Source organism: Carex rostrata, chromosome 20, assembly GCF_964058835.1.
Source record: "Carex rostrata chromosome 20, lpCarRost1.2, whole genome shotgun sequence".
Lineage (NCBI taxonomy): Eukaryota > Viridiplantae > Streptophyta > Magnoliopsida > Poales > Cyperaceae > Carex > Carex rostrata.
The window spans coordinates 3,246,562-3,259,788 of NC_135937.1; the positions used below are offsets into that span (position 1 = coordinate 3,246,562).

A 13,227-nucleotide genomic window follows, 5' to 3' on the forward strand; every position below is an offset into this window, starting at 1 on the left:
GTTATTGCAAAAAATAAAACAATTTTAGCGTTTATTCAACTGTAACGATATACGTTTTCACGTGTGACAAAATATTCGTGTTCAAATTTAAAATGTAAAACTATAATATAATAAATTTGAATCATGTAATTAGTTATTTATCATAAAATCATTAATAAAATGCGCATATTTAAAATTAAACGGATATAAAAGTTGAATTATGCTAAAAACCGTCATGAAAAACAATGTTGAATCTCCAAGCCTACGGTAAAGTTATGTACAATAAAATTATTACAAACAAGAATGATTTTTTTTATAATAAAATATGAGTGAGGCTATGGTACTTTGCAAAAGGCGGATCCATCCGTGCTATGGCTCCATATCTTTATTTTTAAAATTCAAATAGTAAATACGAACTGTTCCTCCAACTTGATGGCGAACTAAAAAGGTATGAGTTTAAATCGAGCAATGATGCTATATCACCCTTCCACATGGAGACAACCACGTTATTAATGAGTTGAATTGGCAAAAAAAAATATAAATTGTCAACTGTGCCTTTCACTTAGATTCACAGCTACTGGTAAGGTTTCTCAACCAAAAGGGGGGCACGTCAGATGGGTTGCAAACTGCTGACTGGCATTCATACTTGGAACTGGTACGCATCTCTAACCTCGTTAAGATTCATAAAGGATAATACTTCAATTATATACCAAGGGAGGATACTGAAAGAGCTCACTTACTGACCAATCTGGCACGAACATAGCAATTCTCATACACGGGTTACACATATCCTCTCTTCTTCAATCGGTGATAAATGGTGATTTGGACTGTATCAGCATGCAGTATATGTGCTTTGTATAGGTTTACTGTGTTTTTGTTGGATCTTACTCCTTACTGGTGTTAGGTTCTATGTTGAATGTAATAAACTGCTGATAAATGAGATGCCTAAGAGCCTTTTCAACCAAAAAAAAAAAAAAAAAAACGAACTGTTCAACATGATCTTTAAGATATGTAGAAAATCACTACTTTAGGATGGTCCAGAATTTTTAGATCAAATGATTTTCACTTATCTATAAAAATAATTCTAAAAAAAAATATAAAATTTGGCCTCCAAGCAAATTTTCATTTGAAGATTATAATGAACGGTTCATATTGACTATTTAAATTTTGGGAACAAAGATTTGAATCCATAGCAGAGATCAATGTGCGCTTTGCAAAGTAGCTAGTCTCACTCGTAAAATATTCATTACTATTGATAAGAAGAGAGTTTACATCAGCAACTCGGAGTGAGTATTTCTTAAGGTAGCTAACCATATTAAATACTCACATTTGGGTCAAAATCAATTCGGTGTGTATTTAAAATATAGATAAATCTGTTATGAGATTCATGTCAGATTAAAACAAACGACTCATATCTCATTCTACACGGTCAAGTATCACACTGGATCTAAATTCAGCAGCTCGACGGAGTTTTTCAAACAAAAAGAAGCAAAATGATGGTGCCATTGAGTTTTCTAATCACCTGATGTTTCTAAATTTAATGGACTTGAACTGTAGGTATATCATCATTGTGTCTAAGATAAACAAATACATCTGCGAGCTTTTGAGCAAGAGCCTTAAAATCTCTTAAACACACAATAAACAATCCTCCAATATTCAATCTAAAAAACACAAAAAAACTATCCTCTAATTTTTTACGCATGCTTCTGCTACCAAATCTCTATTATATTTTCAAAAATTAAATTTAAATTTATTTGAAATGAATCATTTTTTGTGCGTCCTACTAATATATATGCTGATTTCACAGAGAAAACTCATTGTCAAATTCTAAAATGTCATACCAGGACAGAGCTAGTAGGGCCCGCGAGGAAGTAATTGTCTACTGCGATTGCATTGCACATTTTTTAAGAAGCAATGTAGATTAATAACAGCTAAATCTTACTTTTTATACTGTGAAGTGTTAACTAGTTGTCGATGATTCATGTCAATCCGTCGATCTGGCCCAAAGATTGTACATGAACCCAGATCATTGTGGGCCTATTAATCATTTAAATTTTTATAATTGGCCCAGTTGATAATATCGAATCATAAAAGAAAACAATCCAGTGCAAACTGGACGAAATAATATATGCTTGTAATCTTATCCTTTTACCTTTTTTTTTTTTTTGAGAAAATTTGTTGCATACGTACTACATAAAAATTTAATGTCCTGATTTGGCACAGTTATATTTCTACGATAAGATTGTACATTATTGCTAGTTAATCTTTGGAAAAGGATGCAGGTGAAAGTCAGGTGCAGCAGATATTTGAATTTCAGAACCAGGAAGAGGAAAATATAGTGACTGATCTGATTTTATTTTATACACAGTATCAGTCATATTAATTTCTATTGATGTAAAACATGAAGTCAATAGCTAACTAGCTATGTTAATATATCTTTACCCAAAATTCTTATACACCGACGAATAAGCACATTGAGTTCAATGCTAAAAAAATTTGCGGTTAAAATTGTTGGGATTTACTAAAAGAAATAATCTAAGCTAGGGTATAAATCGATTGGAGGTAGCTATTAGTTTTTAGGCAATGCAGGATATGATTATACAACTAAAAATGTATTAATAGGTGTTCTCCATATACTTCAATAGAATGGAAGTTAATTGATTTTCATTTTTTTTTTTATCAAAAATCAATAATAAAAAAATAGTTATGTTATATAAATTATACTAAAATGCTACAGGTACATGAAATCTGACCCTCATAATTGAAAATTTAATACTATTGATTTCTATTTTATTTCAAAAAAGAATAACTTGTGTATAATCTTGTGATACATTTATCAGTTTAGACTTTTTTTTTAAGAAAAAAGATAAGAAAAAAAAGATCAACAACACATGTAAATCGTGAGATCTCTTTTAATTTCTAACCTTCTACGTCTCTGACTCTCTCTCTCTCTCTCAATATTCATATTCTAGCGAGACCCCCCTCCCTCCAAATTGCTAATTTTCTCACTGAACTTTCGTCTTATTTTAAATATGAAAACTTAAATCATTGCGCGGTTGTGCCAGCGCGCCTGTGCTTCTGTGCCTCCTTGCCACGTCTCCGCTTTATGCCCGTTTCGCCTCGCTACGCAACGCTCCTCTCGTCTCGTCCTATCTGACTGTGACGGTTGCCGCATCGCCTCATGTCAGATTATTCTCTTGAGCTCTTTGTATTTTCTGATGACACCTTTGACATTGAGCCTTGATTACTTGAATTGCAATTGTGTGTTTTGGCTCTCTTAAATTGATTTCCTGATATGTAAATTAGTAAATATGTATCTCAACTTTGTGGTTGAATACTTGAATTAATTTGTAAGAGTGCCACTGACTTATGGCAATTGTTTCATATATACTTTCATAATTTCATTATTGTTGATTTTTTATAAAATCTTCTCAATTGACATAATAATTGCAAAGCTTGCCTAATCAGGTAATAAGATATGCATATTTTTGCATTTTCATAAACGAAACGACAATTTCTGATCTAGACTATAACATAAGCAAAGAGATGCCTTGTTTAACTCTATAAGAGATGCCTTGTTTAATTCATTGTTCTCTAAAGTATAAAAGGTAAATGGAGAAATTCTGAAATTAGGACCTCAAAATGCATCCATTTCTCAACCGTTAAAGTGAATTGAAATTTGTCCAAAAAAATATCCAGACTACCTGTATTTCGATCAAAGATCACTGAGTATTCACCTAACGAGAGGGTTGAAGTTAGAAGATACTATTTACAAAATAAATTATGTTATTAAATTGTGCCATTTAAAGTTGATCTCTAAATCTAAATATGAGGCTGGTGATGACTTTTTGACTGATACATGTATGACTTTTGGTAACTTTTTAGATTACATTGGGATTGGGATAATAAATGATGCATGACTAGTACTGTTGCATGCAGACCTCATGCTACCTTACTATGCATGACTAGAATATCAATTATATGTCTACCAACTTAAATAATAAAATAATGACTATGTATTTTCCAAAACTGGATTAACGGAGGAGACCTCCGTTGCTCTTTGCGGACTATTCATCATTTCGTTTTTTTGTTGGGGCGGGGCGACGCGTCTAACAATGGCAATGCCACGCTTTCCAGTGGATCATTATGATATAACAAATGGTTTGGTTTTTGGTTTTTACAAAGTCAAGAAGGCAGTCTTTGTCACTAACTAATATTTATTCATATATTACCACACCATAAATTAATTATATAAGCGCCAAATCATGCTTCCATTCAAGTCTCATCATCATCTCATGTTCCCCAGCGCACGATATGCACGTTACTTGTATATATTAAAATAAGCATGATACTTCCATGTTGCAAGTGTTGAAAATAAATAAAAAACATAGAAGAATTGATCTCAGACACTCATCATAGATCAAGAGGTCAAAAATAAAGAAAATAAAAAATAGACTTTTATAGAAATAAAATAAACGGTAAATGTTACCGTATTGATATAAATAACAAAATAGTACAAATGATAATTTAGATAGAATTTTAGTATAAATATTAATGTAGAAATTCTTGTAATAAACATAACAAATATACTTCAATACAATAATCTCCTCAGAATTCATAAAATCAACAGCAAGAGACAGTATAATGGAACCAGATCTTATTATTAAATTAATCAACCTCTCAAAGACCTAGCTACGTTTAATTAATCAGCCATAAAGATATAGTTTGATTAATAAATCCGGCATAAATGCGTAGTTATATATACTCCCCAGTTCCCATTCATAATTCAACACTTATAATCTTGGAGCCCAATTATGCGGACTTATGCCTCTATGACTCTATGAGGAGTGTGGGCACCGCCAGACATTATTAGTAACGACGACTTTATATAAAGCAGAACAAAGCAATAATAGAGAGCGTATAGAAACAAGCTCTTATTAATTATTATACGTGGCAACACGAAGGAATACATGAAAACCAAAGTCTTACCTACTTACCACATTCTCTTGCCACGTGGTCACAATCACGTGACCATTTATTATCGTTGACAACTAAAACGTGATTTTATTAATAATTGGTCATTACGCAGCTTAAAGGGCTGAATTAAGCATGATGACAATATGAAATTGTTTTTCATAAAAAGACAATATCAAATTAGTCCAGAATGTTCTTAGTAGCTAGTTGAAATTTTCACCTTACGCGTGTTCTATCTATGACCAAACACCCTTTTTCATTAAATGATTAATTAATTGCTCTTGAATTAAAGTTTCAAATTTGTTTGGCCTGAATCAATTAAACTACATCCTCTTCATATATAATAACAATAAACTCCACATAAAGGTAAATCATATAATTTAATTTATGCCTTGAAAACTTGTCAGATTTTAAAATGGAATCTGAATGAATATTCCATTATATACAGCAATTGACAGATACATATACATGTCACATTACGTACGTAACAGGCAATTCCAAATAAACTGTACACAATTCGGAACAAAGCTCCACATTAGAAATACCGCCTGAGAATAAAGACGTTAAACCAATATCAGAAATATTCTGGTATGATCCCTACTTGCAATTCTTTGTCAGACTAAAAATTAAAAAGAGCGATTCTTTGTCATTACACAAACCGTCCCTATTTAATGCCATTTGTCTCGTCTCACCACTGCAACCCAATTACCCAATCATACAAAAAGCTGCATTTGGATCTTTTTTTTTTTGTGTGTGCTGGAGCAAATAATTTCTATATTGATTTTTATTTGTTTTTGGTGGTCGACCACACCACACAATGATAAGTTTGCCGTAAGGTAACGGTAAAAGAACGATGTATGCCGTGTGGTAAAGGCAAGGGTTTCAAATCATATATACTACAAAATCTGAAGTTATTTTCATGCATGGAAAATTTGTTGAGATCTGTGCAAAATAAGTGATATTATGGTTCGGATCTCCTCCTTCACTGTCAATGAAAAATATTTTGAGGTGTGTGTTTTGGCAAGTGAAATGATGACTTGAATGTTTTAAGATATTTTAACGCATTAAAATAAATGTTTTCTAAGGTACTTGATGAAATGAAAAAGTATTTTTATAGTCGGAATAAATTTAAATTATAAATATTTAAATAATGTTTTTCATATAAAAATGTATGGTTGAAATCGAACAAGTAGTTTCACCCGGTTATTAAAAAAGGTGAAAAATCCTATAGCTCATTTAATAATTGAAGAAGATTTTGAGGCAAAAACAATTGGATACGTCAACTTAGCATGTTGTGGGGTTTGGAGGTTAATTTGCATTTTATACTATTAGGTATTATTAAAAAAATGTAGGACCCACTTCATATCAAAGAATCACCACACGTAGAAATCAGTTAATTAAGGATTAAAAAAAATATTACTGCACCTGGTTTTACTCTCCCAAAGCCCAAGTCACTATCAGAATGATAAATGTTATAAGATTCAGAATTCGAATTTAATATTTTCTTTTTGAAAGAAAAATGAAGGTCAAGCCTTTAAATTTTATACCATTGTTATTACAATAAATAGTTTTTTTATTCAATTTTGAATTCATAACCTTTCACGTAGAGATCATGTATCTTTTTTCCTAGATCAAAGGTTAGTTCTTGAATTTAATAGTTCAAACCCAGTATTTCAACTCGATTTTTTTGTTGTTGTTTGAAATAGAGAATATTGTTTAAGCAGAACGAATCTTCTGTCAACAAAGTTAACCTGTCCATTTATTTATGATCTCGACAATCATAAATAACGAAGTCTAAATTATATCTTTTAAAATTCAATACTCTCTATACTTTAATTATCACCGTTCAAATCATGATATATAGATAACTTGATTCTATTGGCAGGATTGTCAAGCCAAGGCCAGATCACCCAAGAAAGATTTTACCTGATTGCTCACAAAATTCCTCAATAAAATTTTGTGTGGCTATTAGCATTTCTTTCGCAGTCATCATGATTTTACTAATTTCGGCATTAATATATGATATAAATTATTTTTTAATATACGATTTATGTAGAAAATGACATGACACTAATTAATTCAATTTGCAGGGCAGACAGTCATCAACCACTTCAACAGAAAAAAAAAATATCATTTTCTTAATCTCAGAGATGAAAAAATAGAGTCGAAACAAATAAAATGGATGAATGCTGAAAGTGACATTTTTATTTATTTATTTAGTTATTTATTTTAGGCTTCAATTCTCAAAATGTTTATTATCACTGTTTGCGTGGTTATTTATGTACCACATAGGTAACACAAATTCGGAATAAGCAGGTGTTCTTTCTCTGTGTAGAAAGTTCCTGAAATAGTGATATAGTATGTATTTTTTTGTTAAATCCTTGGAATATTGATGAAATGACAAAAGTAGATATATCCAATGCATAATTGTTCGTTATTGAAATTTGATGTATATTGAATTTGCTGCAATATCAAATCATTTAGCCTTTAACAAATTATTTGAAAATTTTACACTCGAAGTCAATTTTTTTTTCCATAAATGGTCAATCGAATTTCTAATTAACTCAAATTTGATCCACCCCTCCTAAATATGGAGATAACATTCAATTTTAGTTTTATAAAATTTAAATGATTATTAATAAGATATAAAACTAATCTATATCACAAAAGATGGATGTGTGTTCAAATTACCTACGTTATTATATAATAATATCCATGACATAGTTTATTAGATAATTTTGTTAAGAAATAAGACATTAAAATTTATGTTTGTCTTTCTAACAATTATTTATCTGTTTGTTTACTATGACAAAACCTATCAGAACCGAGAACCGTTTTCCGGATGCTATTTTTTTCTGTAAGGACGTTTGCTAAGAATATTTGATTGACAAAATTAAAAATTTGAATTGCGAAAAGATATTGACATGGATATCTCAATCATAATTTATTTGTTTGTAAGGCCGTAGTTTTCGCAGTGAATGAGATGTCGATCTGTAACTCTCGATATTAATCTCCAGTTTATTACCCCACTACTTTATTACTATTGGCATTCATTATCTTATTTATTATTATAATAACTTTTTATGCACAGTTTTTAGCCTATAAATAGAGATTTCGTAAATAAAAAAAACATAACTATAAGAGAATAAAATTATGTTATTGTTTTCTCTATCTCTTTTGTTATTTATTTTATTTTTGTTGCAACTTTATTTAATTTTACAACAATGAAATTATAATTACTTGACAATTAGTTTTCCCAGCCACTATCATAATTTCAAAAAAAAAAAAAGAGAAAGTGAGTTTTCACAAGCACATATATAATGTCTTCGTCTGATTTTTGAAAAAGTTGCAAAACAAAATTGTTAATTTTGTTTTCAATAATTCCAAATAAATCAAAATAGTGATGCAAAAGGTCGTAAAAAAGTTTATTGCTACTGTTTATGTGAACAGTGTATTAATTACATGTGCAACAAAATTATTGAATGGACTAATAATTTTATTTTCACTTATTATATAGGAGTTTATGTTTAAGATGGTACTTTAGAATATGATAGAGGACGCGAGAGAAAGAGAACAAAAGTTATTCTATATACAGATTATTTAAACCTTTTAAGTTTCAAATAAAAATGTAGATAAACTTAACTCTTTATATAAGATTATAATCTATCTTCTCTTTTTTTTCTTTCACCCTCTTTCACTCATACAATTTCTCCATAATGGAAAGCTCAATGGAGCGTATAAAATCAAATTCAGTTTAATGCTATGTCAAAACTGTTTAATTTGCATCAAAATTTCTACAAACAAGTTTAAATTTTGTACATTTGAAGTACATCCAAATTTTGGTACGGAGATGGCTTCGATCTTGACACCATATCAAATTTAACAAGATGTGCATCATATTGTCTTCCTCTGTAAAAGACGCATAATATAACTCTTTTCAATTTTAGTTCTAAATTTTATTTTTTATTGGATACAAAATACAAATATCTAAGACTGACGCACTGATGACCTATGCACGGAGATGATTCGCTGCGAGCCGTGAATTTCTGGATCTAGTGGATTGCTCTCGGGTAGGGTACGGGTACCTCGGGTAAACCCGGGACGGATAACGTATAGGATGGGTACGGGTATTTTTTTTTCGGTTTTTAATATTGTTTTTTGTTTTTTTTTGTGTTTTTTTGTGTTTTTTTTTTCCTATTTTTTGTGTTTTTTTATTCTTTTTTTTGTGTTTTTTTTTTCTTTTTTTTGTGTTTTTTTTTCTATTTTTTTTTTACTGTTTTTACAAGTAGGACGGCAAAATTTTTTAAAATTTGAATTTTAAAAGTAAACGGGTAAACTGATAAAGGGTGCGGGTAGAACGGGTAAAGTATGCGGGTAGAACAGGTAAAGTATTCGGATAAATGGGTGCGGGTACGGGTACAACGGATCTGGGTAGGCGGGTTTTGGGTATGGGTAAAGTGGGTACGAGTTGGACGGATTTTTTTCTCAAATATTAGTACTCTATCCGTCTCAAACCCGTACCCGTGTACCCGCCTATACCCAGGCACAGGTAGGGATACCTCGAGTAACGGATACGGACCGGGCAAAACGGTTACTACCCGTTCGGGTTTTAGCAATCCTCTAACTGAATTTGATTTTATACTAGGATCTGAACGATATATGATAAGAACAATATGAACATATAAAAACAAAATCCGACCCGTAAGCAAGAGACACGTCATGGAATTCGTTTAATTAAAATAAGCTGTTCCCTGTTAGATCCAAACAGCTGACCTAATAATTAAGTTTCTCTAAGAGGCTTTCTCAAAAAAAAAAAAGTTTCTCCAAGGGGAAATCCGGTCGGTCATGCCAAATCCAATTCGCAACCAGCAACCACCTGTTTCTCGTTTCCGTTCGCTTCATCAAAAGGAAATTGGATCTTATGTGGTGATATTTTTGTGACTATATGTTGCTCTCTGCAGTTATAAACCTTCAATTTTCCTTTGTATTCATTTTCAACCAAATATTTAAATAACGTTTATCGCATTATAGTGAAATGACTGAAAAAATAAATCTATGTCCATATTATACCGCCATATCGTTGATAGCACAATAATTTTTATAGTTCGATAACCTTGATAGTGCCATAATTTTTAGAACCCTACGTTCAAATATATTGTTATTTTAAAACATATTTGAATTAGCGATAACTTTTTTAAGATAGATTATCTTATACTTTTTGACATTTCTAATTTTATTATATAATATAATTAGATACGTAAGTATATTCTAAGTCTAACTAAAAATAAAAATAACATATATATGTTAAACCTAACATAATTAGAATTCTAGTGACTAATTAGGAAATCGAGAATAATTTGACAAAGGTCTAAAGTTTGTGATTCCTATATAATATAAATTATTTTTGAAATTGATTGTTGTTTTACAATGCAAATAATATATAACATTTATTGATATTTACACAAATAAATAAATAAAAAGAAGCTTGTAAACTCATGAATATATAGATAAATTTTGTGATTTATTTAATTCGTCTAATTTAAAAATATGCTGAAAAGAACAATTCGAACACGAGTATTACCCGGATATCTTGTCAATGTGAATACTTAGTTCATAGGTTTCATACACGAAAAGGGTTACAGAAGATCCGACTTTCTTTTAAAAGGCGCCCTCAGTTTCCGTGCATAGTAAGTAATGCACCCTACACGTGGCAGGAATACACGTTCCATCAAAAAAAAAAAAAAAAAAAAGAAAAAGTAAGTAATACACCCTACTCGTGGCAGCACCGCGTCAAATTCTACGGTCTATATATACCGGAGCATCTTCATTACCTGATTTTCAGCAGCCATTTCAAATTTTCTTCTTAGCAATTGCACCTCCTTGCTATCTATTGATCTCTCTCCTTCGTTAGATTTGACCTTTCTTGCAACCGGAATTACCTCCATTGATTCTTCCACATTTCTGTAATTTCTAAGTTCTTTGTCAATTAAGGTTTACACTATATATCAACCATGAGAAACTACAAAGAAAAGAGCAGTCCCAAGGGGTTGAAGAAATTGATAAACCTCTTTCAGGCCGACCCGGTAGTCCCACAATCTAATAGCGAAGAAGATTACTCGACCCATACCGGTTTATCCACCCCATCAGCTACAAGTCCTGATTACTTATCGGATATGAATCCGGTAAGCACCTCTACTTCGCCATACAATCTTTCACCATGGAATCCTACCATGCCCTCTCCATACACCAAGTCTCCGTGGGTCCAGTTTGGAAGGTTCTTTGATGATGGCCCCACCACAGGTCTGGTCGGGTCCCTTGTCAGAGAGGAGGGACATGTGTACTCCTTGGCTGCTTTTGGCGAGTTGTTGTTTACCGGGTCTGAGAGTAAGAATATACGGGTTTGGAAAAACCAGCATGAGTTTACAGGGTTCAAGTCCAGTAGCGGGTTTGTCAAAGCTATGGTTATTTCTGACGGTCAGATTTTTACAGGCCATCAAGATGGCAAGATAAGGGTGTGGAAGGTTTCGCGCAAAGATCCAACAGTGTATAAACGGGTCGCATCTCTCCCATTAACGAAGGATTTTATAAAGAGCTCCATTAACCCATCTAACTATGTCAAGGTCAGGCAAAAACGTAATACAGTATGGATCCGCCATTTTGATGCAGTGTCATGCCTAAGCCTAGACGAAGAAGTGGGCTTGCTATACTCAGGTTCATGGGACAAGACAGTTAAGGTCTGGCGGATCTCAGATTTTAAATGCCTGGAATCCATTGAAGCACATGACGATGCGGTAAACACAGTTGCAGTTGGGTCTGACGGTCTGTTGTTCACTGGCTCAGCAGATGGAACAGTGAAGGTGTGGCGTAGAGAGATTACCAACAACAAAGGCAGTACAACATGTCACATGCCGGTGAAGACACTGCTGAAAGGAGAAAGCGCGGTCACGTCAATTGCAGTATCGAAAGAAACCGGTGTTGTTTATGCGGGGTCATCTGATGGGAAGGTAAACTATTGGGACATGAAGCAGCGGTTTTCTTATGGAGGTGTTTTGCGCGGCCACAAGATGGCGGTTTTGTGCCTGGCAGTTTCGGGTCGGTTAGTGGTGAGCGGGTCCGCAGATAAGAGGTTGTGTGTGTGGATGAGGGAGGAAAAGGGTGAACCGGCCCACACGAAGGTGACTGTGTTGACAGGTCATGAGGGTCCGGTGAAGTGTGTTACAGTGAAGAGAGACGAGGAGAGAAATCAGATTGGGTCGGGTTGTAGAGAATGGGGACAAAGATGGGTGGTGTATAGCGGAAGCCTTGACCGTTCCGTGAAGGTTTGGCGCGTTGCGGAATACATGGAGGCACAGTTGGAGCCCAATAGCAGAGCCCAATATGATTTGAGACAAAAGCTGTAGAGAGCCCTCTGTCAAGACAAGATACCGATCTTCCATTCGATGGGAGTAGCGTAGTCTGCAGTGATTCGGTCAAACGATGAAACGAAGGAGAAGCAGCGCTAGCGTAGCGTAGTATTGTCGGAGGCTTACAAGTGGGACCAAGCGCAATAAATGAACGAAAGGCTAAGCGGCTGACTGGACTGCTTACAAGTGGTACGGATTGATAAACTGCAGCTGAGGTGTCGTAATCTCATTAGTTTGATCAGATTAAATAGTTTCAATTGTAATCGCATGATTCGCATCGCTATAAATAAAAGATGCATTGTACAGTATCAATTATGATATTAATTAAACGATTTTGAGATTCTATCTCTTCCTCATTCTCGCTAATTGCTATAAATCTATTCTCTGAAATTCACCACCTCCGTCTCTTGATCTCTCAATTACATCGTCGCTTATCATTGTCAGATCCATTATCGTGACATTGTTATCTACGCACCTGTGTCTTCCTTGATGGGTGTAAAGAAATCATCTTGGTATGGGCTACCAAACTGGTAACAACTATAATGAGACGCGCGCGCGAATACATTTGGCAAAAAATGATACCGTCAGTAACGCCAACCATAAAGTATTTCCAAATTAATAATCCTTTTTATCTTATTTTGTTGCCATGGAAGTGAGGAGGTCCCTAACAGTTGGCAAAAAGATAAAAAAGAAAAGGAATAATTATTGGTATATCCATTGTAAGAGCATCTACATCCCTAAAACTTAAAAGGGTTTCTAAATAACTGTTAACTACTTTTTAGAAATTATGGTCTCTAAAGTTGCTAACGTCCACATCCCTGAAACTCATTTTAGAGTTTCTATTAAGCCACGTCAGCAACAAATTAAAAAG

General features: G+C 33.1%; 1 pseudogene across 1 annotated transcript; it reads left to right on the forward strand.

The window, feature by feature from the left end:
* Positions 1–10,825: 10,825 nt before the first annotated feature.
* On the forward strand, positions 10,826–12,701 carry LOC144572634 (protein JINGUBANG pseudogene; annotated as a pseudogene). Its single transcript, XR_013517763.1, has one exon. The product of XR_013517763.1 is annotated as a protein JINGUBANG pseudogene (transcript).
* The last annotated feature ends 526 nt before the right edge of the window (positions 12,702–13,227 follow it).